Source organism: Protopterus annectens, chromosome 4.part0 (assembly GCF_019279795.1).
Source record: "Protopterus annectens isolate FY-2018-M chromosome 4.part0, PAN1.0, whole genome shotgun sequence".
Lineage (NCBI taxonomy): Eukaryota > Metazoa > Chordata > Ceratodontiformes > Protopteridae > Protopterus > Protopterus annectens.
In genome coordinates, this window is record NC_056733.1 from 1,506,871,745 (window position 1) to 1,506,893,076 (window position 21,332).

Genomic DNA, 21,332 nt, shown 5'->3' on the forward strand with positions numbered 1-21,332 from the left:
TTTTTTTTTTTTTGCAGATCAGAGAATTTTTTCTCTGGGAAAAAAATTGCTGTTCTGTGTCTTAGCTGTTTAGGACTTTAGACATCGGTTCGATGAAAGAGCGTTCGCTCTTTTCATCAGCCGATAATGCAATATAAATGTCATAGGTTCACAGGTTCAAAGGTAAATACTAGGATATCAGTTGGCAGACAATTTCAAATGTACTAGCCAATTACTCATTTGTTTATTTTTTCCCTTGTTTATCTTTTGTTAACAGGGTCAGTCCCAGTAGGTTATTAGCCTCTTTTCAGGGAAGACTCAGGGCGGTATTTAGACTACTAGAAGAATTTTGGCCAGGACAAAGGGGAACTTCCACTGCTCTTTTCAATAGATGCAGTGGGATATTTTACATCTACCTGAGCTATTACCAACTCATGCAGTTGGGATTTTGGTTTAATATCTCATCCAAAGGATGACACACTCACAAGTGCGGCAGTCCCTTTATGCTTCCCTGCTGTGTCAGAAATCAGTCTACTTGGTGTGAGAATAGAACCCAAAGGCTTCTGTCGCAAAGGTGAGTGTACTCTCGATTGTGCTACTGACACTGCTATATTTAAAGTATCTTCTAGCCTTAAGAACAGCAACATTGACATAGACATACAGTGGATTTTTGTTTCAGAAGTGTGGGATATGTTGGGATATAAAACTATCATGGAGAAGCATAGCTGGATCATCCAGCACCTTGTGCTGTTACTGTGAATAGAAAAAAAAAACACTTTGCTTATTCCAGTTAGAATCATACCCTAGCTGTTCCTCTGAAGAGAAAAAAAATTGCAGTGATTGGCTTACTATAGTTAGATCCACTCTCCCCAGCTCCTCCACTAAACAGACAAAAAAAAGAACTGGTTGCTACAGTACTCAGGTTTGACTGCAGCAACCAGTTTACCTCTCTCACCCCACTCTAACTACACTTCTTCTATCATGCCAGTGTGTCTTATCTGTTGAAAGACTAGCTCCTGTTACTAAGCATGTGATGAACTATTTGTTCTGAGAAGGAAAAGCAGGTCAAAGGTGGTTGGATTTTTCATGGTTCAAAACGCAAGGCACAAGTTCTCCATGCTGGAGTCTATAGCAGACTAGGTACAGAGGCACAGCTGCCAGTTTGTCCTGATAACTAAGGTTTTTGATCCCAATGATCTTTAAGTTACGAATATCTGAAGTCACTCGGGATGAGTAATAAGTTTAGACAAATACATGACAAAGGGTTCTGCAAACTTAGATAGCCATAAACCAGGAGTGTTGGCCTGCATGTCTGATAAGTAGATGCCAAATAGGAGAAGTTCCAGCTCTGAGCCCCTTGGTACATCACTGGTAACATTTTTGCTTTCAGAAGCAGTACCTGCAAGCCTAACCACATAGGTTCTGTCACACAACCAACTATCCATCACACAATGTAAGGGTTTATGTTCATATTTTCAAGTCTGCCAATAATGTCTGCATGGGGATTAGTGTCTCAGGCCTTGCCTATGTCGAGACATGCTGCATGCATGGCATAATATTATCCACAACTTTGATAACTTTGTCAATGAAAGATAACATATATGGGCCAAAGATCAACTTACAAAAAACAGGCTCAGCTCTCCACTACAGGTACACAAGCAGTTTTCTTTACCGTACCAGTTTAACCCAAATTTTTCTTCTTCGGTGAATAAATACATGTATTTAAAATATACTTATGTAAAAAAGTTAGTCACTTGACACCAACCATCTGTTTATGAATTCTATCAATTGAAAAGTAACACAAAAAAATTCCACTAAATCCAAGCATCAGAAATATCTTCTTCTTCTTCTTCTTTCGGCTTTTCCCGGTTAGGGGTTGCCACAGCGGATCACCTTGTCCGCACATTGAATGGCAGTGGAGTTTTACGGTGTCGAGTTGCCAGCCCGACGCCCAACCTTCCACAGAAGGCACACTCACACGCACACCTAGGGCCAATTTAGAGTGTCCAATCCACCTGCAGCATGTCTTTGGGATGTGGGAGGAAACCGGAGCACCCGGAGGAAACCCACGCGACCACAGGGAGGACATGCAGACTCTGCACAGAAGGCACCCCAGCCGAGGATCGAACCGGAGAACCTCTTGCTGTGAGGCGGCAATGCTAACCACTGCACCACCGTGGCCGCCCTCCAAGCATCAGAAATATACTATACGGAATTCAAAATGGAATTGTTTGAGTGTTTGATATTCACTTCTAAAGTAAGTTTTTGTCCAAAACAATTGTGCTTTTTTGGTGCATGGAATAAAAAACTGTGTTTACATTTAATGGAAATGTGAGGCAGTCTTTGGAATTTGTGATTTCATCTCAAGCACTCTCATTCTGGATTCTGTGCAATTTCTCTGCGGTATTAAACGATAAGTTTAACCAGTATTCCCACATTCAAGGTCATTCTTAATATGACAAATCATCATGCAATATATCTGTAAATATGTGAAATAAAAGTGTAGAAACACATAGGGTATGGAGTTTGTTTTCCACTTAAAAAAAAATTAAACCGCAGCTTCAAGAACATGTCTTACACAATGAATAAGTCACATTTTATTGGAGTCACTTAAAGCACTTTTTCCAAAAACGTCATTCCAGCATCCCTGTGGTAGCATAGGCTTGTTTCAAGAGTGGACCAGGCAAGTATGAGCACATTCTTTCTTTAAAACTTTAGCTATACTATATTATTTTAATTTGGGATATGTTAATTTCAGAAAGATATCTGTCATATTACAGGAGGTCAGTTTTTTCTTTTTTTCTCCATTTGATAGAGGTTCATTATGATGAGAGTTTGAAGAAATATGGCTGAAATACTACCTATATTCTAAGATTTGACTTCCATGAACTGTTGCAAGGAGAAGAAGAGTTGGAATACCTCTACTACACAATGGCAGTAAAGAACTGCAATTAATTCATGAAGGCAGTAAAGAACCTTTATTAATGCTTGCAACTAGTAAAACTTACCAAAGCAGCAAATATTTGATCAGACTGGACTTCTGAAAATACCTTTTACAAGCTAAGACAACACTTTCTTTAATAATGCTAAACATTTCTGAACCATTGCCCAACATTGTGCAGAGCTAATATTAATTTATATTACATACTCAGATCCACAGGACATACTAGCAGACAAATTTAGTTTGAACCACTCCCACTTTTCCCCTTCAATATTCTCTGATCATACGCCTACACCAACACCCCCCTTAAAATTTCCCAAGCCCAAGTTCTCATATTGCTACCTAAGGCCAAAAACACTATGGGCCAGATTCAATAAAACCTACACTAAGTGTAGACGATATTTTTTTATTTATTTTTCATTTGCTTACCAGGATAGTCCATCTGGGTAAAAGCCCGATTTCAGGAAGGCCCAAAGAGAAAAGCTCCAGAGGTATACATGATATATACATAAACATTTATATCACAAGTACATGTAAAAATACATTTACACAGCATGTATGAGTAGAACAAAAAATATATGCTAACAATGTCGTAAGCATAGTTTAGAGTATACTTTTTTTTTTGTTTACATAGTAGGTGTTTTGTAGGTAGTTAGATTCTTACAACAGAGTGGGATCATTTCATATTATCTACAAATGAAATCTTGATAGAGAGATATTTTTTGAGGATGCTAGATACTGGTAATATTAGTTCTATTAGTGTAAATGAGAGAGGGGAGGAACAGAAGATTTGAGGTGGGGATACGGGTTTAACTATGTTAGTTCTGATAGCATAATTGAGAGGGGGAGAAGAGAAGATTTGAAGCATGAGAGTAGCTTGGTATAATGGTAGGGGTTCTCTGATGGTGAATATTCCAATAAGGATAACATGCAGGGAAGTTTGGGTACCATTAGCCTGGGCTAGTGCAGGAACAGGTCCACTTGCTACAGAGGTGATCTTTTAGCTGTTTTTTGAATTGGGTAGGGTTTGTAATGTTTAGAATATGTTGGAGAATTGTGTTCCAGGTTTTGGAAATATAGTGGGAGTAGATGGTGCCCCCAGATTAGTTGCTTTTGAAAACTTGTAGGAGTGTTTTTGTGTGGATCGAAGTTGAAGAGTGTTAGTATATGGTTGGAGTATTTGCTGTAAGGCTGGGGTTCTGTGTAGTTGGTACACTAAGCAGTGGGTGACAATGAGTTGGGTATAGTGAGGAGCAGTGGTGGGACCTTTGTGGAGAGTTTGTGGCAAACTTGGCTATTTTGCTGTAGCAGGATTTGAGTTTGGTAAGGCTGGTTTTGCTAAGGTTACTGAGGATGGAAGAGGTGTAGAGTGGATAGGAGGTGAGTTCTGGCAATGTCTAATCTGGATTGGTTAGTAAGGAATGGTTTAATGTGATAGACCGTCTAGTTTAATGCGTGTTTCTCTAATAGATTGAGAAAGGTGTAGATCGATTATCAGTTTGTCATCAATTGTAACACCTAATAGTTTGGTTTGTGAGGTGGAGGTTATGGTTGTGTTATTGGAGGAATGTATGTGGAAAGATATTGGGGGTTGGTTGATTTGGTGGGGAGAAAGAGCATCAGATTGGTCTTGTTTGAGTTAAGTATAAGGTTTGCTTTATCTAGCCAGGATTCTACTTCTGAGAAGGATTGCTGTGTGATATCCTCTAGCTGAATGAGGGAGTACACATTACATATGTGCATAGAGAAGTCTGTGTATTGGATGACTGAGGTGAGAGGGGTGGATTTGTACAATTAGTTAATAAATATGTTGAAGAGTAGGGGTCCTAGTATGGAACACTGAGGGACTCCTACATTAACAGGAAGTAGAGATAATAAGTCCTGTTGCCATCTACCAGCTTGTTGGCATTTGGTGAGGAAGCTATGGAACCATGCTAGGGTAGAGTGATTAAAATTTAAGGTGGCTAGCTCTGACAACAGTTTCTGGTGTGAAATTGTATCAAAGGCCTTGAAAAGGTCTAGAAAGATGGTGAAGACAAATCTGTTTTGGTTTCTGTGTTGATTTACTGTGTTGGTAAAACTGAGGAGGGTGGTTGTGGTGCTATGGTGGGGGTGAAAACCATGTTGTGTGTGAGAAAGGATGTTGTTGGATATAAGGTGGTTTAGAATATGGGTGTGAATGCACTTTTCAAGGATTTTGGAGAAGGGTGAAGTAAGTGCAATGGGTCTATAGTCAGTGAGTTCAAAACAGTTTCCGTGTTTATGCAGGGGGTGATGTAAGAGATTTTCCAGATTAGGGGGATGTACCTTTCGGTGATAGAGCTGTAGATAAGGATGGCTATGGGGTAGGCTATGACTTCTGTGGGAATTTTAAGGAATTCGGAAGGCTGATTTTCTGTGGCTAGGCTGGTGGGTTTGAGATGACTAAGTACTTGTTTATGGTGTGAGTCAGAACACGTTTTAAGGAGAAGATATTTACAGTGTCATTATTGGTAACTAAGATCTCAGGTGTGGTATTTTAGTCATATTCGATAAGAGAGTTTATTGAGTTTATGAAGAAGGAAATGAACTGAGACACAATGCTGACATCTAATGGGGGTGTGGTGGGTTTGGATGCGGATGTATTTCCAGAATGGAGGAGTTTATTTATAGTGGACCAGAATTCTTGGGGGTTGTTTCTGTGTTTTTGTTGTGCAGTGGTGTAGTAGTTTTTTTTTTGTCTGCTTTTATTTGGGATGCTTTATTTCTATACTGTTTGTAGAGTGGTAGGTTGTCCTGCCTTTTGTTAGTTAACCACTGTACCCATGCTCTATCCCTTTGTTTTAACAGATTTTTGGTGTTGTTTGTTAGCCATGGTGAATTGTGTTTTTTATGCTAGCAGATCTACAGGGGGCTAGGTTTTTTAGGATGTTAAGGAAGGTAGTGTTAAAGTATTGTATAGCAGCATCTAGTGGTAGGGTTTTGAGGGGAGATCAGTTTATTTGTTGGAGTAGGGAATTAAATGTTCAGCTGTTAAATTTCTTTTTGTTACGGATTAACTGGCAGACTGATAGCTTGGGTGGAGGTTACATTTAAGTAAATAGGTGGGCAGGTGGTCAAAGATGCTGTTGGGGAGACTTCCTGTTTGGAGGCATGTAGGTGATTTGTTAGAGAGGGTCCAGTCTAGAACTGAGTGTTGATTTAATGTTTTGTCTATTCTGGTCATTTCCTGTATGAGTTGGGAAAAGCCATGTAGGTTTATAAAGTTAGAGAGGTTACTGGAGTCATAGGTGGACCAGTCGGTATTGAGGTACCCCATTATGATGGTTTATTGGTGGTAGGTTATGGCTAGCCAGTGGAGAATGTCTTCAACTACAGCTGAGTTTTCTCCTGGAGGGATGTAGATGGTCACTATGATCAAGGTTTTGTTTTTACTAATGTTTATTTTAGAAAGATGTATTTTGGTATTGTTAAATGAAGGAAGGTAGATGCGAATGAGTTCTAGTGCTAGATTTTGTTTGAACATTATGGCTAGCCTGCCTCTCCTTTTAATTGAATGGCCTAGTTTTTATAGGATGTATCCGAGGGGTAAGATTTCACCGTTTTTGATAAGTGGTTTGAGCCAGGTTTCGGTTAGAATGGCAATGTCAGGGGAGTATAAGGCTAGCAGTGTATGGAGGTTGTGCACTTTATTTAGTATACTGTTTAGGTGTATGGAGGTTGTGCACTTTATTTAGTATACTGTTTAGATTTATATTAATGAATAAGAGACAATGTCTTGCAGGGTGGGGGGTTGTATGAGGTATGTGTGGAGGTTGTTTATTAATTCGTTTTGGGGCCAAAGTTCAGTGGATATCACTGCTGAGTTGTAGTAGTGATAATATATTAAATGCAATTTTTATAAATTTGGATAGCAGTTTTTAAGGAGATCTTCAGCTTTAAAGCTGGCTTCCTGATATTTGAGTGGATAGTAGCCTATGTGGAAAATGTTGTAAGGGCTGAGTGCAATGTAGGGGTTGTTGTGGGGGGGGGGGTTAAGCTGTGAGTAAAATTCTTATCAGATTTTTTGTGATAAAATTTCTGAGTAAAATTCTTCTCACATCTTTTGTGCTTTCTAGTCACTCCGAAAGATTACACTAAGTGTACATATAGTCTACACGTTGTGGTATCCTTTATGAAACCCTGTCAATATTTAAAGCTGTAAGAATATCAGTAGGAAAACTAAAATTAGAAGGAAGGAAGTGTGAGTTATGTCTGTGCTGTCTGTTCACTCAGAACAGTGTACACTTAGTGTAGGCTTTATTGAATCTAGCCATATGTCTAAGTGGCTAGATAAGATACTTCACAGCCAACTGGTCAGTCTAAGACATGACTTGTCTGATCCCATAAGAACCTATTTAATATCAGTCTCAAAGCAGGCTTCATGGCAGATGAATGGACGACAACAGTCATTCCCTTGCACAAAGGTGGAGCTTTGATGGATCCAGATAATTACAGATGCATAAGCCTGAGAAGTCTCATCTGTAAGGACAGGGAAAGGACCATTATGGAATTAATAAATAATGACACAGGTAACCAACAAATGCTTGACTCAACTAAGTTCAGGTTTTACGAATGCAGGTCCTACTACTTGACTGGCTGACTTCTACTAACAAGTTATTGAAGCAATGGGTAATGACAAAACAGTGCACACCATATATTCATATCTTGCAAAGGCATTTATCCCCCTCTCACCCTTCGGTATCATAGATAAACTCTCCCAGTGCAAGCCAGTCCCTAAACAACTCATTCAAAAGCAAATTAAATCACACGTAGATCACTGGAAATTAGGGTGGGCAGCTCTAGCTCTTCCAAATGACCTGTCACTAGTGGTGTACCCCATGGTTCTGTCTTTGGGCCACTCCTCTTTGGCATTTACTTCTCAGAGGTCAAACATAATATAAATGGTATGGAGCTGATGAAGTTTGCAGATGACTGCAAAACTGATGCCACCATAAACTCCCCAGAGGATACCACATCCTCCAGGAGTGCTTGTGCGAAACAAATCTCTGGTGTCAAAACCACGGACTGAAATTAAATAAAAAGAAGTAAGTGTATAATCATCTCCTTTGACAAGCACGATTCCCCTTGTTACTGCCACATTGACAGCACACCCATGAAAACTGATCCCATAGTTAGGCATTGGGAACCTATGTTAGGAATTAACTGTCCTTCGGTTATCACATATCCACTTCAGTGAAGAAGTCCTTTTTCATTGCTGAGCTTATATCTAAGAGAATTGCATCTGGATCCATGGATGTAATCATTCCACAGAATTTGGTGCTCACAAGGCTGACCACTGAGTATCATGCCCCTTTCAGTGACAAACGCAATGACCACAATGCTTTCTCATTAATACAAATCGAGGGTCTAAACCCTAAAAACAATGTGGAACATCTCAGAGCCTCGACCTTCTTCTCAGTTTTATGCAGACTACTCAGAGGCAACTTGTGCCTTGTGCATAGAGTTTGGCTAGACCCTATTCTGACAGTCCTATTACACCTTAGTAAGCTCAATGGGATAATAATTACCTACTCAAAAGATCTCAAACTGCTTTGCAAAAAAAAAAAAGAGAATATGTTTGAGGGACAGGTATGTATCACAAAGAATATTGCTTCTGTGGGACCATCTACTTCACAGAAGGCACACTACCTCTGTTACTGAATCAAACATAGCTGGAACAAATGGATGGGTAAGTGCAAGTCTATCCCTCATGGATAGGTCGATCATGTAAATATCCCATCACTTCCTTATTCATTCAGTATCTGGGTTATCTGTTTGCAAAATATGAGATAAAATGACTGTGAGGATATTAAGCTAGGTTTCTTAAGACTCTCATATATCAAAACCTTAGTAAGTACCTATATACATATGACTGTTAATGATATTTCTTGGTGGTACATGGAACATTTCCTGGAACAAAGTACTACTAGTTACAGAAAATTAAACTATATGACTGCGAAGCATTTCACTGTAAACACTTCGCTCTGGCAAAGACAGTTGGGAGATACTAAGATTCTCTGGAGGACTAATGGAATTAAGAACTGTTAGATAATTCACTCTGTCATATTTTTTTTCTTTGCAGAAAGGGTATTACAGCTTTTGAAGATATAAAAATAATTCAAGTTTCTGCTCTGAGTTATGTACTGTTTATTCTCTGATGTGAGACTGCAGCTTCATTGTGCTGAAAGGTTATAAACCAAACTTTAGCACCATTTTACATCTGACAGGTGCTTAAATAAGTTGTCTTTTTTTCACACATTTGGAGCATGATCGCACTGCAAAATAATTTGGAGAAGACAGCTAAAGAGAAAGAAAAATCAAATCTCAATCTTAAAATTAAAGTTTGGCATGTAGATCAAGCCCAAGCATAATGAAAATATTCCCCATCAAAATATTACACTACCTACTTTCAATAAGTCTCAGTTCTATTAATATGCAGTTGATCATATTCAGAGTGCGCTTTTCGTTTGCGCCGACACACATACACAGATAGATAGATAGATAGATAGATAGATAGATAGATAGATAGATAAATAGATAGATAGATAGATAGATAGATAGATAGATAGATAGATAGATAGATAGACAGATAGAATTTGGATGTTTGGTGAGTCGAGTTTCAGAGAACTGTGATTCAGATTTCGTGAGTCTGTCACAATTTGTTTGAAAATATGGGACAAACAAGGAGTCGACAATTCAAGCATTTAAACAGAAAAAAATACAGCTGCTCGAAAATTAGCTAATGACACATACTGGCTTTTTTTTCAGAGCAGGATTATGGAACAGCAGGGATTGCCACATTTGCCATTTCTCCACTTCAGTGTGATGTCTTGGTAGTGTGCATAATTAAAAGGAGGTGTGGGAGGGTGTGTGGGGGGGGTCTTCTGTCTGCAAAAAAAATGGTTTAGTAATTCTTCTTTTAACTGAGCTTCAGTGTTTGATCATTTGTGACTAGATATGTCATTATACAAACAATTATCATTCACCCATATGTGTGTGTGTGTGGATGTGGGTGTGTGATAAGTGCTCGAGCTATCTTGTGTATCAGTAGTGAATGAGAAGGCATTTTTTTTAGTGTAAGCAGCAGGTTAGGCTTAGGTACAGGGGCAGAGGCAGCAATTATTATAAGGTGGAACATGTGAATTTCTGGAACCATGAGATACTTAAAAGTATTAACTCCTGGGTTTAAAACTTATCCAGGAATCAGTGGTTGACTGTAATTACTTCTGTTTGTGGTAACACCAGATTCTTTGTGCCAGTTGATTTTCCTCTTCCGTGTGACAATTTCCATTCGACATCACCTAAGATGTCCCTTCCTGAGCTTTACTTGTATAAGCAATAGCACTGCAAGAGTGATTACTGTGTTGGTATATTACTCCAAAGGATGTGATGCTTCAGAGCTTCTGGAAAGAGCTCAGATAAGCAGGGTGGTTTTAGACTGATGCAGCACTTGTCATCAGAATTTTGCTGAACATCTAGAGTTTAACCTTATATTTTCGCCTTATTCCTTGTATAACTATTGATTTTCTGCTAAATCACTGAGGATTACATTCAGTCAATAATGCCAAACATTAAAGTTTCATGCTTCTCACTGTTCAGAAAATATCAGCGTTAAACAAAGCCTGTTCTGTTAATTTTTTAATGTGAATTAAAGTAATATTTAAAAATTTGTTACTGATTTTAGGCCTTTGCTCACCCATTATTTCTGGCTTTGTCAAGAATTCTTGAAAAAAAATTAGAGGTATGGCTGTCATAAGGGGAGAAGGCTAAGGAGGTGATTAAAAATGTGAAAAATGTAAAATGGGCATTTTAGGGAAATTTCAATACCTACGGTAAGTGCTGAATGGTGTGACATTTTGCTAAATGTTAAGCTAACAGCACAGTTGTCAGTTATTGGAAGGTAATAAAACTTAAACAATTATGTGCATTTATTTTGCAAAGTACACAATTCTACTGAGCAAACTCATCATAAATGGGTTAAGTAGTGTCAATGCCAGCTCACAAATAAAGACTTTGGGAGTATGCTTAAATGGTATACTAACAATCAAGCACAGCTTTTAATGCAATTTGCCTATAATAAATTAATCCATTGTTGGCATTTTACTCCAATTGGTATAAAAATGAAGAAAACAATTATACAAAACAATGCTGGAGATGTGCGGCCTCTCAGGCAAACTATTTAAACTTGTTTTGTAAATGTAACACTATAAATATATTATGGGAGTGGGTTATTGAAAAAATGCAATTGATCACTAGAATTACACTGCCCCATAGGGATGATGTTCATTTTTAGCTTTTGGGTATAGACATGGATTTTTTCCAAATACATATTTCACAACAAATTATTAAATACAGTTTATCTTTATCATCATGTTAATTACAGTTTTCCAATGTTGTAAGGTTGTTCACAACGACTGGCTGAGTATATTTTCGTAAATGATTCACAGTCCAGTAAAGGAATGGGTATCCACAAGTGGGAGGAATATAAATCTCTTTGTTTATTTCTTAATTCTAAAATATTTAGAAGCAAATTGAGTTAGATATGGACAAATGAATTGCATAGACATGTTTATGATCTTGATTCATTCACAGAACAAATGGAAAGCTATAATAGTTTGGTCACATTTGTATAGTATAATAGAATGTTGTGATAAATCTGTTTAATTAAAAAATGCAAGTTAATTATTTTTATTTATTTATTTTTATTTACATTAGTTTACCAGGAAAGTCCGACTAGCTAGACATCCGTTTTCAGTTTTGGCCCAGGGAGAAAAGCTCCATAGAAATGTAAGCAAAATGCAATAATTAGATAGTACAATAGTATACATATAGTAAGATGCAGAATACACATCATCCAGTTAGTCTATACAAAAGAAGTATTCAGTACTGTTTTCTAGTAGATACAAGTTTAAGAAAGAAAATTACAGATCACTGCAAGAATAATAAAATTAGTACTGTGTACATATTAAATAATAGTTATGAACAAATGAGATTTCCTTTATTTATTTAGTTAGTTAGTTTTTGGAGCAATAGTAACATCGAGGGGAGGGAGAAAATGAGGTAAGGAGTGGACAGTGCTATGAGAGAGTTACAGATATCTTGTCAGTCAGGTTTGGTGCAGGAGCAATGCCAGTTCTTGGATAGATGTTCAAATAGTAGTTCTTTAAAACTGGTAGATTCAGGTGTGTTTTGGAGGGTGTGGGGTCGAGAGTTCCATAATTTGGCTATTTGATTTGAGAATAGGGCTTCACCGTGAGTGTTGTTAGCCAAGTTTACTGCGAGCAAGTTTCTGTCTGCAGGTCTTAGACTTTGTGGGAATGAGTAGGGAACAACAAGTCCCTTGAGGGATGGGCAGTTGTCAGGATGGGAGATGATATTGTGTGTAAATTTAAGTTGGTAGTTGGTACAGTCGGAGAAGGTTAGTTAGCTCAAGCCAATTTAATTTATGTAGAGCAATACAATGATGGGTTTGGTGGGGAAGGTTGGCTGCAAAGTGGGCTATTTTGTTGTAGCACATTTCCATTTTAGTTAAGTCTGATTTTTTTAGGTTGTTAAAGAGGGGGAAAGCATAAAGGAGTGTAGAGTGGAGGAGGGTTCTGGATATGGCTAGTCTAGTATTGTCAGTGAGGAATGACTTGTTTCTGTACAGTGAGACAAGTTTAATGTGAACTTTTTTAATTGTGATGGCTATGTTTTAGTCAAATCTGAGTTTGTTTTCAATAGTCACACCAAGGAGTTTTGAATGCTCAACTGGCTGGATAACTGTGTTGTTTGCTGAGAGAATGGTGAAAGGAGGGGTGGTAGGTGTTTGTTCAGTAAATAGCATTAATTGGGTCTTTTTGGGGTTGAGGATTAGTTGTGATTTAGTTTGATATGTTTTAATATCATTAAAAGCTTGTTGGGCTAATATTTGGATGCCTGGTACGGTATCTTCTGAGCAGATTAAAGTTGAATAGTTTGCATACTGAATTATTTTAGCATGTGTTATGGATGAGGCTAGGTCATTACAGAATGGATCATTGTGGGACACCGACTGAGACAGGCAGAAGTGGTAAGAGTTCAGATTTCCATCGTACTGTTTGTTGTCTGTCAGAAAAGTAGCTTAGGAACCAGAAGAGGGAAGTCCATCATAGGTTAAATGAGGCAAGAGTATTAAGGAGTTTCTGATGGGAGACAGTGTCTGATGCTTTTGACATATCTAGGAGATTGATGCTACTTGCCGGTTTGAATTTCTGAGTTGGTTGATGGTGTTAGAGAAATCAATTAGGGCTATTGTGGTGCTGTGTTTCAGTGTGAAACCATGTTGGGAGGGAGAGTTAAGACTGTGAGATAGCAGGTATTGTAGTAATTGAGCGTGTATGAATTTTTCCAGAATTTTGACACAGGGGGACAGGATGGCTATGGTCTATATTTGTTTAATTCTGTTGGTATTCCTCCTTTATGTAGAGGGGTGCTATAGGACATTTTCTATAATTTTGGGACATATTTTTCTGATATAGACCTATTTACCAGAATGGAAAAAGACAGAGCTATGGCATTAGCTGAAAGCTTGAGGTACGCATTGGGCAGGTGGTCAGGATGAAGGTTTCATTTTTTTCAGCATCATTCTTATGATGTTAGTTGGGCTGGGTTTGAGGTCAAAAGAGTTGTTGTTAATTTCTACATTAGGTGGGAGATACAGTGGGATGGAATTGTGCCGTGTAACTAAGGAGAGGATGGTGTTTATATAATAGGTGTTGATTTGTCAGGCAACACTCACACTTTGGTTATTGGTTGTTGGTTCTGGGGTTGTGGCTTTACCTGGGAGGAGCAGCGAGTTAATTTCCTGCCACAACTTTTTGGGATTGTTTTCATATTTGTTTTGCACAGATGTATAATATATTTTTTGTCAAGTTTGAGTTGTTTTTTTTGTTTGATTGCAGAGCTGCTGATATGTCTTTTGTTTTCTGGTACTGAAACCAGCTTTTGTTCCTTAGCTTTTGAAGTCTAATGGTTTCTTTTGATATCCAGGGCAATCTCTTATTTTTAACATGATATGTATGAGTTGGTACTAAGCTATTTAGAATAGCTGGAAATGTGTCATTGAAGTATGCTATGGCCTGGTCGTGTTTGAGATGATGGAGTGGTGTCCCATTACATTTATTGAACATGTCTAAAATGTTTCATTGGAAAAGTTTTTGGTATTTTGTACACATTTTTAAACTATGGTTCTGGGGGGGTTGACTTCATGATGGATTAAGTAAGTAGGTCTATGGTCACTTAAATTATTTGGAAGGAATCCAGTGAGATGGTTGTGGGTGGTACTGTTAACAAGTGACCAGTCTAGGATAGATTCCCTTTTGCTATGCTTATCTACTGGAGTGGGAAATATGATAGTTTTGGAGAAGCCTTGTAGATTTATGAAGGTGCAGGGGTTATCACCAGTGCAAGTGCTCAGTCTAAGTTGAAGTTGCCTGTGATAATGGTTTTGTGGTGTAGGTTGAGGCTGTCCAGGCTATGAATACCTCAATGGCAGTGGGAGTATTGTTGGGAGATATGTAAGTGGCAATTATGGTGATAATTTTCTTTGGGTTGATTCTGAGCTGAGTTACTAGGACTTCAAAGTTGTTATCATAAGGGTATTTGGTGGCTAGGTTGTCTATGCTTAGGTTATCTTGTAGAAGACTGCAACCCTACCTGCCTTCTTCTTGATCCTGTCTAACCTATGTACACAATAACCTTGTGAGAGTATGTCTGGGTCTCTTATATGGGGCTTTAGCCAAGTTTTTGTTGCTACAAGAATCTCTGGTGAGTATTGTGCAATGACTGCATGAAAGTCTGTGATTTTGTTAACTAGGATCCTAAGGATTCATGTTAAGAATCATAAGATCTGAACTTTTAATGTGAGGAAGGGGTGAAATGGTAGGGATGATGGTGTGTTGTGCAGTATGTGGCCCAGGATCGGGATGTATATCACCACTACAGAGAATCTGTGATAATATACACACATGTTTGTGTGATGGTTTAGAGAGTATCTGAAGATGTTTTGTGAAGTGGTTAGTGGTATTGCTGACAACTACATGTTTGAAGTGGAAGTATTCAATAGGTGTGTGATTGTGGAGTTGGGAGGAGATGGCAAGGTAGGAAAGTGAGGAGTGCATGGTATTAGTATAATATAGTGTGGGGCTATGGACATGTATTTGTAGGTGAATGTAGGATATTAGATAACATTCAGATAGCAGTAGGGTATAGACTGTGGGCAAGAGAAAGACCATGGTGTGTATTCCTGGTTTTGTAATGTTAGGTTAGCTTGATGGTATGATAAAGAAGATGTGGGGACAGAGGTGTGTTGGTGTAGTGTGGAGGGAGTAGAGTGATTAAGGACGGTTCCATTGAGTTGTGTAAGGAAATGGAGGAGTGTTACAAATAATATATTGGTTAATTGAGGTGTGACTGCAGATGGAGTGTGGTTGCTGATTACGATAAGTTAGGCAGAGTAGTTAGTGTTTGTATAAGTCTAGGTGACCCAGGGGTGGGTGGAAATGGGGGTAGGGTAGTGGACTGAGCCAAAGTGTAGCAAGGGCAAATGGAGTGGGCTGGTCCTTCTCAGAGATGAGTGCAAAGAAAAATAATCAGTATGATAAGTGGAAACCTTGGAGCTGTAAGGTAAGTGAATGCAGGAGACAGCAAGGAAGAGGTAGAGGCAGAAAGGTAGGAGTGTAACCTGATAGTTGCAGAAACACTACTTTTATAGCCTTGGTGTGTAAGTAATTCAACAAAGGAAGGCAAATCCATTTGGAGACAAAATATACTAAGTAAATTGTACTAGCCTTACTTTACAGGAATTCCAAAGGGGAGACAGATCTATTTGGGGCAGGATATAGCAAGATTAATGTTAGTTGCACCACTTAGTGGCAATAGATGAAGCTATAGTTGCTTGGGGTGGGGGAGAGCCCTTTCAGGTGTGCATGCTGGCTGAAACAACGTTTAAAAAATAACGAGTAAAAATACCAAATTTGCTATTAAAAAGAATTGTAAACATCCAGTCACAATGTTTAAAAAATAACTATTAAAGGACCATATTTGCTAAGAAGAAGAAATGTAAACATCCAGGCACCTATGCAGACTTTTCTGGTGGGTATCCTTATTAAAAAAAGTGTTATTCTTGGCTTGAAATAACTGCAGGAAGAAACTGGATGGTAGCAGTGGTTTTATTTGGCAGTGCTGAAGTTGCTGGGGGGGACCCAATCTGTGATGATAAAGGCAGACCAAGTGTGTTATGAAGACTTTTCAGGTAGGTTTCCTTATTAAAAAATGGTTATTCTTGGCTTGAAATAATTGTAGCAAAAAAACAGGCCGTTGCAGGTGTTGGGGGGAGGGTGGCCAGAGCTGCGATGATAAAGGCAGACCAAGTGTGCTATGCAGACTTTTGTAGTGGGTATCCTTATTAAAAAAGTGTTATGCTTGGCTTGAAATAAATGCAGGAAAAAATTGGACCATAGCAGTGGTTTTATTTGGCAATGTTACAGTTGCTGGGGGGGGGGGGCAAGCTGCTATAACAAAAGGCAGACTGTGTGTGTTGTGGGTGTGCACACTGAAAAGGGGCTGGGGAGAGCTTCCTCACCATGAGCAGGCCAAAAATAAGTATTTCAAAATTAAAACAAAAATGTAAACTTTCACTCAACAAAGTGCCTCATCAGGCATTAATCCATTCACATATTCACAAGCCGCTATTTATCATTTACGAAAATGTCACATGTCATAAATAAACCAATAAGAACAATCAACATTTATTATGCCTTCATTTAATTATGGTTTAATTGACACAGCCTATTTTAAATCTGAGTATTCGTCTGCCATAAACAAGATATACATTTGTATTCTTCACTTTCTGTTTAACATCACCACCCTCTTAAAATATATTTAATCACATGTAGAACAGAAAATTTAAAATAATGTCCCTCAACCTCTTTCCTCATATGCTCATATAATGCATTTGAGTCATTTTCTCTTCTAGTACAGTAAGCAGCCAATTTGAAGGAGAGAATGATACCCATCTATGTATCTATCTTTCTATCTATCCATTCACAAACATACAATTTATATAGGTAGCTATGGAGATACATATACAGTATATCATAACAACAGAAACTGATAAATAGGTGTGAAAGTCTTTATCTGAGAAAGAGTATAGATATTTTATGCATCCTAACAACTGACACTGAGGTAGCCCTAAGATAAATGTTTGTCAAATACAGTAGCTCATGGAGGGGAACTGCTGCACACATTTACCTTGTACTTCTGAAAGGGTGAATGCATGTACAATGGAAAAGAGTAAAACTTGATTTATCCCATGATAGTCATCATTGTATTCATTATGTTGCAAAACAGTACGGAAAGAGTTGTGACACAGCAAATGAAAAAAAATACTCATTTCTCTTTTCTCAGTGCAGTCTAACATCCCAGCATATAAGTAATGGATCCATAAATGCACAGATCATCTCATCAGACTGCACTGATGTTCAGATCATAAGGCTTTATGAACTAATGTGGCCATAGTTCTACCTCACATAATGATTAGGCTATGCTGTCACTCTCCTCACATTCGGAAATACCATCCTTGTACATGAGTAGCAATGTTAGAAAAATGGAAATGAAATGCCTCCTTCCACAGGAGATGACCAATACCTAAAGTGAAGTCAGAAAAAAAGGTCTTCCTGATTCTGAGACCCTACAAAATAAATAAATAAATACATACATAACACATATTCTAGTACTGCATTTGTATTCCACTCTTAGCTGAGAAATACATCCCCTAAATGTGTACTCCTAAGAAAACCACCCTCTTGTCCTTGCCCTGGTTAAAACTCTTATTTGTGTGAATGGCTACATTGTTGTGGATACTTCATTCTTTGTTTTTTAAAGCACTACTGTGGTAACTAGCATAAACTGCGGTGGTGGTGCTGCGGTAGCATCGTCGCCTCACAGTAAGACGTTGTCCTGTTCGATTCTCAGCTAGAGCGTCTTCTGTGTGGAGACATGCGTGAATGGGCGTACCTTCGTTGAAGGTTGTACGTCAGAGCTGGCAACTTGGCATGTAAAAATCTACTGACAATCATTAGCAGACCGGAGTTCTGCTGTGGCGACTCCTAACTGGGAAAAACCGAAAGAAACAACAATAACATCTGTGGTAACTAGCATAGCAATTTAATGAGGAGCTCTAGTACAGCGACCTCTCTTATAGTGTGGAAAACTGTGACACAGATTTCTGTGGAACAACTTTGAGTATGTTTGTCACACTCAGTTCTATAGTAGAGATACTGTTTTTTATTTTTTGTGTGTGTTTGTGTGTGTTTATCTATCTATATACATACAGTATATATAGAAAGTAGGTGTGAACTGGAGACTCTAAATTGGCCCTAGGTGTGAGTGTGTGTGCGAATGAGTGGCACGGATGAACTGGTAGGGCTAGCAACCTGATGGTGTAAACCTTGGCTTGAGCTGATTGTCACTGTTGAAGTCACACCCCTACCACATGTGCAAAATGGGAAAAAGGGGGTGAGGATGGATGGAGATATATATATGTTTGTAGTGATGGTGAGAGGGAGGCAGGCCATGCAGTGCAACAGCCGATGTCTTATTCTCCTATTCCTGCAGACATTATGATATCATAGTCTACATCCAAATAACATTTTTGATTAAATGTGATATTTTTTGCAGTTGGTGGCATTTCTCAGGTGAGTCATGTTTATTTCTCTTGTATCGCAGTGCATAATGTTCAGATATAAATTATAATTACTACAAATTCAGCTATGAAGAGAAGACAGACTACATACAAAATCACTCTTTTTCTAGTGAAAGGGATAATCATACTTTGCTGCTTTATGTTGTCCACTAGGAAATGGGCAATGACTTGCCAAATCATTATGAATGGCTTTAAGCATGCTCATGGTGTACTTGATCACATAATGCAACTCATTATGGCTGAAGTGGAAAAGTGGAAGAAGAAAAGATGGCTAGATTAATTAAACCCTCTCTACATGCACTTCAGTCTTCGCTGTTGTCTAATGACTTAGTAACAACAGGCAGGGACCCTTGCACACCTGATGGAAAAGTACTAATGTTATGCAATAAAAGGTAAAATCCAAATGTAAGTCATTCTAATGTAGTCACATTAACATTGTGGCATATATTTTCTCTGAGATGGTTGCAATGAATAATAAAAAAAAAAAAAAAAAGCAAGAAAAAAATCTTTTGAGTATCATAATACAGTAATTAAATTAAATTCTGTATACAATGAACAGTAATCAAGCTGGGGTATGCTGAATATTGTAATGACCTCAGCCTGTTGCTTACAGTTAAACATATCATTTCAACTCTTTAAAGGATGACTTCATTGGGAATACACATAAAAATGCACATTTGTTTCACTTTTTTATTTGTATTATTTTAATCCACCAAGATTTTAAAAGATCAGAAAAGGCAGCATGTGACCTCTGCATGTTAGTTTTATCTTTTTTAATTCACCAAGGGTAACTAATTAAATCAAGTCACCAACATTAATTGCATTTTATATGACTAGCAATGCATACATTTGTACAAATAAATATAACTTTTCCGGTTTACATTCTTTGCTAAATAGTTGCCATGAGATTTTCAGAGCTGCAGCTTTTCCTACACAGATTAAAGATGTTCAGGATCCTTAAGATTGGTTTTGCATTGAGGATTTTAGCAGTTAAGTATTAAGTACTATGTGGAACAAGTTTGAAGAGGGTCAGCATTATGGAGTGCTTCTAAACTCCGTTCTCATCCTTCTGTTAGGCAGGCAGCCACAGAACAGTGCCTCTCACCATGTGAAACAAAATGACGATGTCTAGATCACCTGCCAGGAAGTATACCACATGATTAACATGTGCTGATTTATATCACAGAAAAGGGAAATGTTTACAAAGCAAATGAGAAAACCTGCTTTCTCTCTGAGGCTGTCTAGACTTATTCTCTTAGAGATTGAATGGAACATGTATTACCCTGACAGTACAGTCTTAATTCTGCTCATCAGGAGTGTCACTACAGGTTCCTAAAGCTGTGATTCATCATTATCAACTTAAATATTTAAGCAAAGTGTGCACCTAAAACAACAAAAAGTGTGCCATCACACTTCAACAACTATGTACAATCTATAAGACAGCAGGTATGTGACTGCATTTGTGATTTTGTGATGTGTATGCCTGTGCTGAATATCGGAAACCTGCTCATACAGAAAACATATGGCTGTCAAACCGAACAGCAAATATGACTGTGCATCAGAATTACCAAAACAACACAATATTAAAGTTTCTGAGCAGAATTCATGCACATGGAGCTGAGTACCTGTCAGCAGACCTTCCACTACCATGTAGATATAGCAGTTCTGACCTACATCTCTAACATGTGCCATAATATGGGGTTATGTGGTGCATTTGGACAACCCATATACCATTAAATGAATGTCATTAAAGCAGTGGGTATTCACGCAAATGAAGTATTCAAACTGCTTAAATGGTGTACATCTTTTAAGACTCAGCACAATGGATCATCAGCCGGGTTCTGCTTTATGTAAGTCAACATATAGCCTAACGCATGAAAATGTCAATGACAAAGACTGAAAGCACATTGATCATGTGTGGATCCTATTCCATACCAAGGCTGCCAGGCATCAAATATACAGCTAACCATATCAGCATTCACATCAATGTTCCCAGTACTAACAATGTGTCCATACAATGTCAGCAACTGTAATTAAAAGAAGATGTAGGTGACTGCAGACAATGAAACAATCTGTACAATGTAGAAGTTAAACATGCAGATAAAACCTTTATTTTATAGGTTCATAGGTAAATACTAGTCTAACTCCCCTTGTGGGACATTTTTAAGCCTAGCCAATTTCACTTTCTTGAGGTAAGCTATCCCATTGGCTTATAGATTGACCTTACCCATCTCATGATTGGTAATTAGGGCTAAACAATACCTGTCAGATCAATCAAGGATTACCTTAACAGCAACATACCTCCTTCATCCTCTATTATATGCATCCCCAATTCTTACAAATATTAACACTATGTATAAAACCAAACTACACAATAGACACATTTACAACTAAACAAGCTTAGAAAACACACCACTGCCTTGCATTAAAACAATTAACTGACCTGAACTTAAAAAAAACAGTTAATATACTGACAACTAATCATTGCCCACACCATATCGTTCTCTCCAGACAAATGCCCAGCATTACACAACACATTCACTCACTAGAGACCTTTGCTCTAGAAATAAACTTTTACTATGTATCATAGGTTCATAGGTGTGTACTAGGCTAATGGCCCTGGAGCCTTTAAAAGCCTAGCCCATGGGATTACCCTGGCATCATGCC

The 21,332-nt window shown here is 38.1% G+C and overlaps 1 protein-coding gene across 1 annotated transcript in view; it reads right to left on the bottom strand.

Annotated features, from left to right (window-relative positions):
* Positions 1-21,332, bottom strand: part of SGCD (sarcoglycan delta) — a 3,695,933-nt gene that overhangs the window by 3,323,905 nt on the left and 350,696 nt on the right. The window lies entirely within an intron of this gene.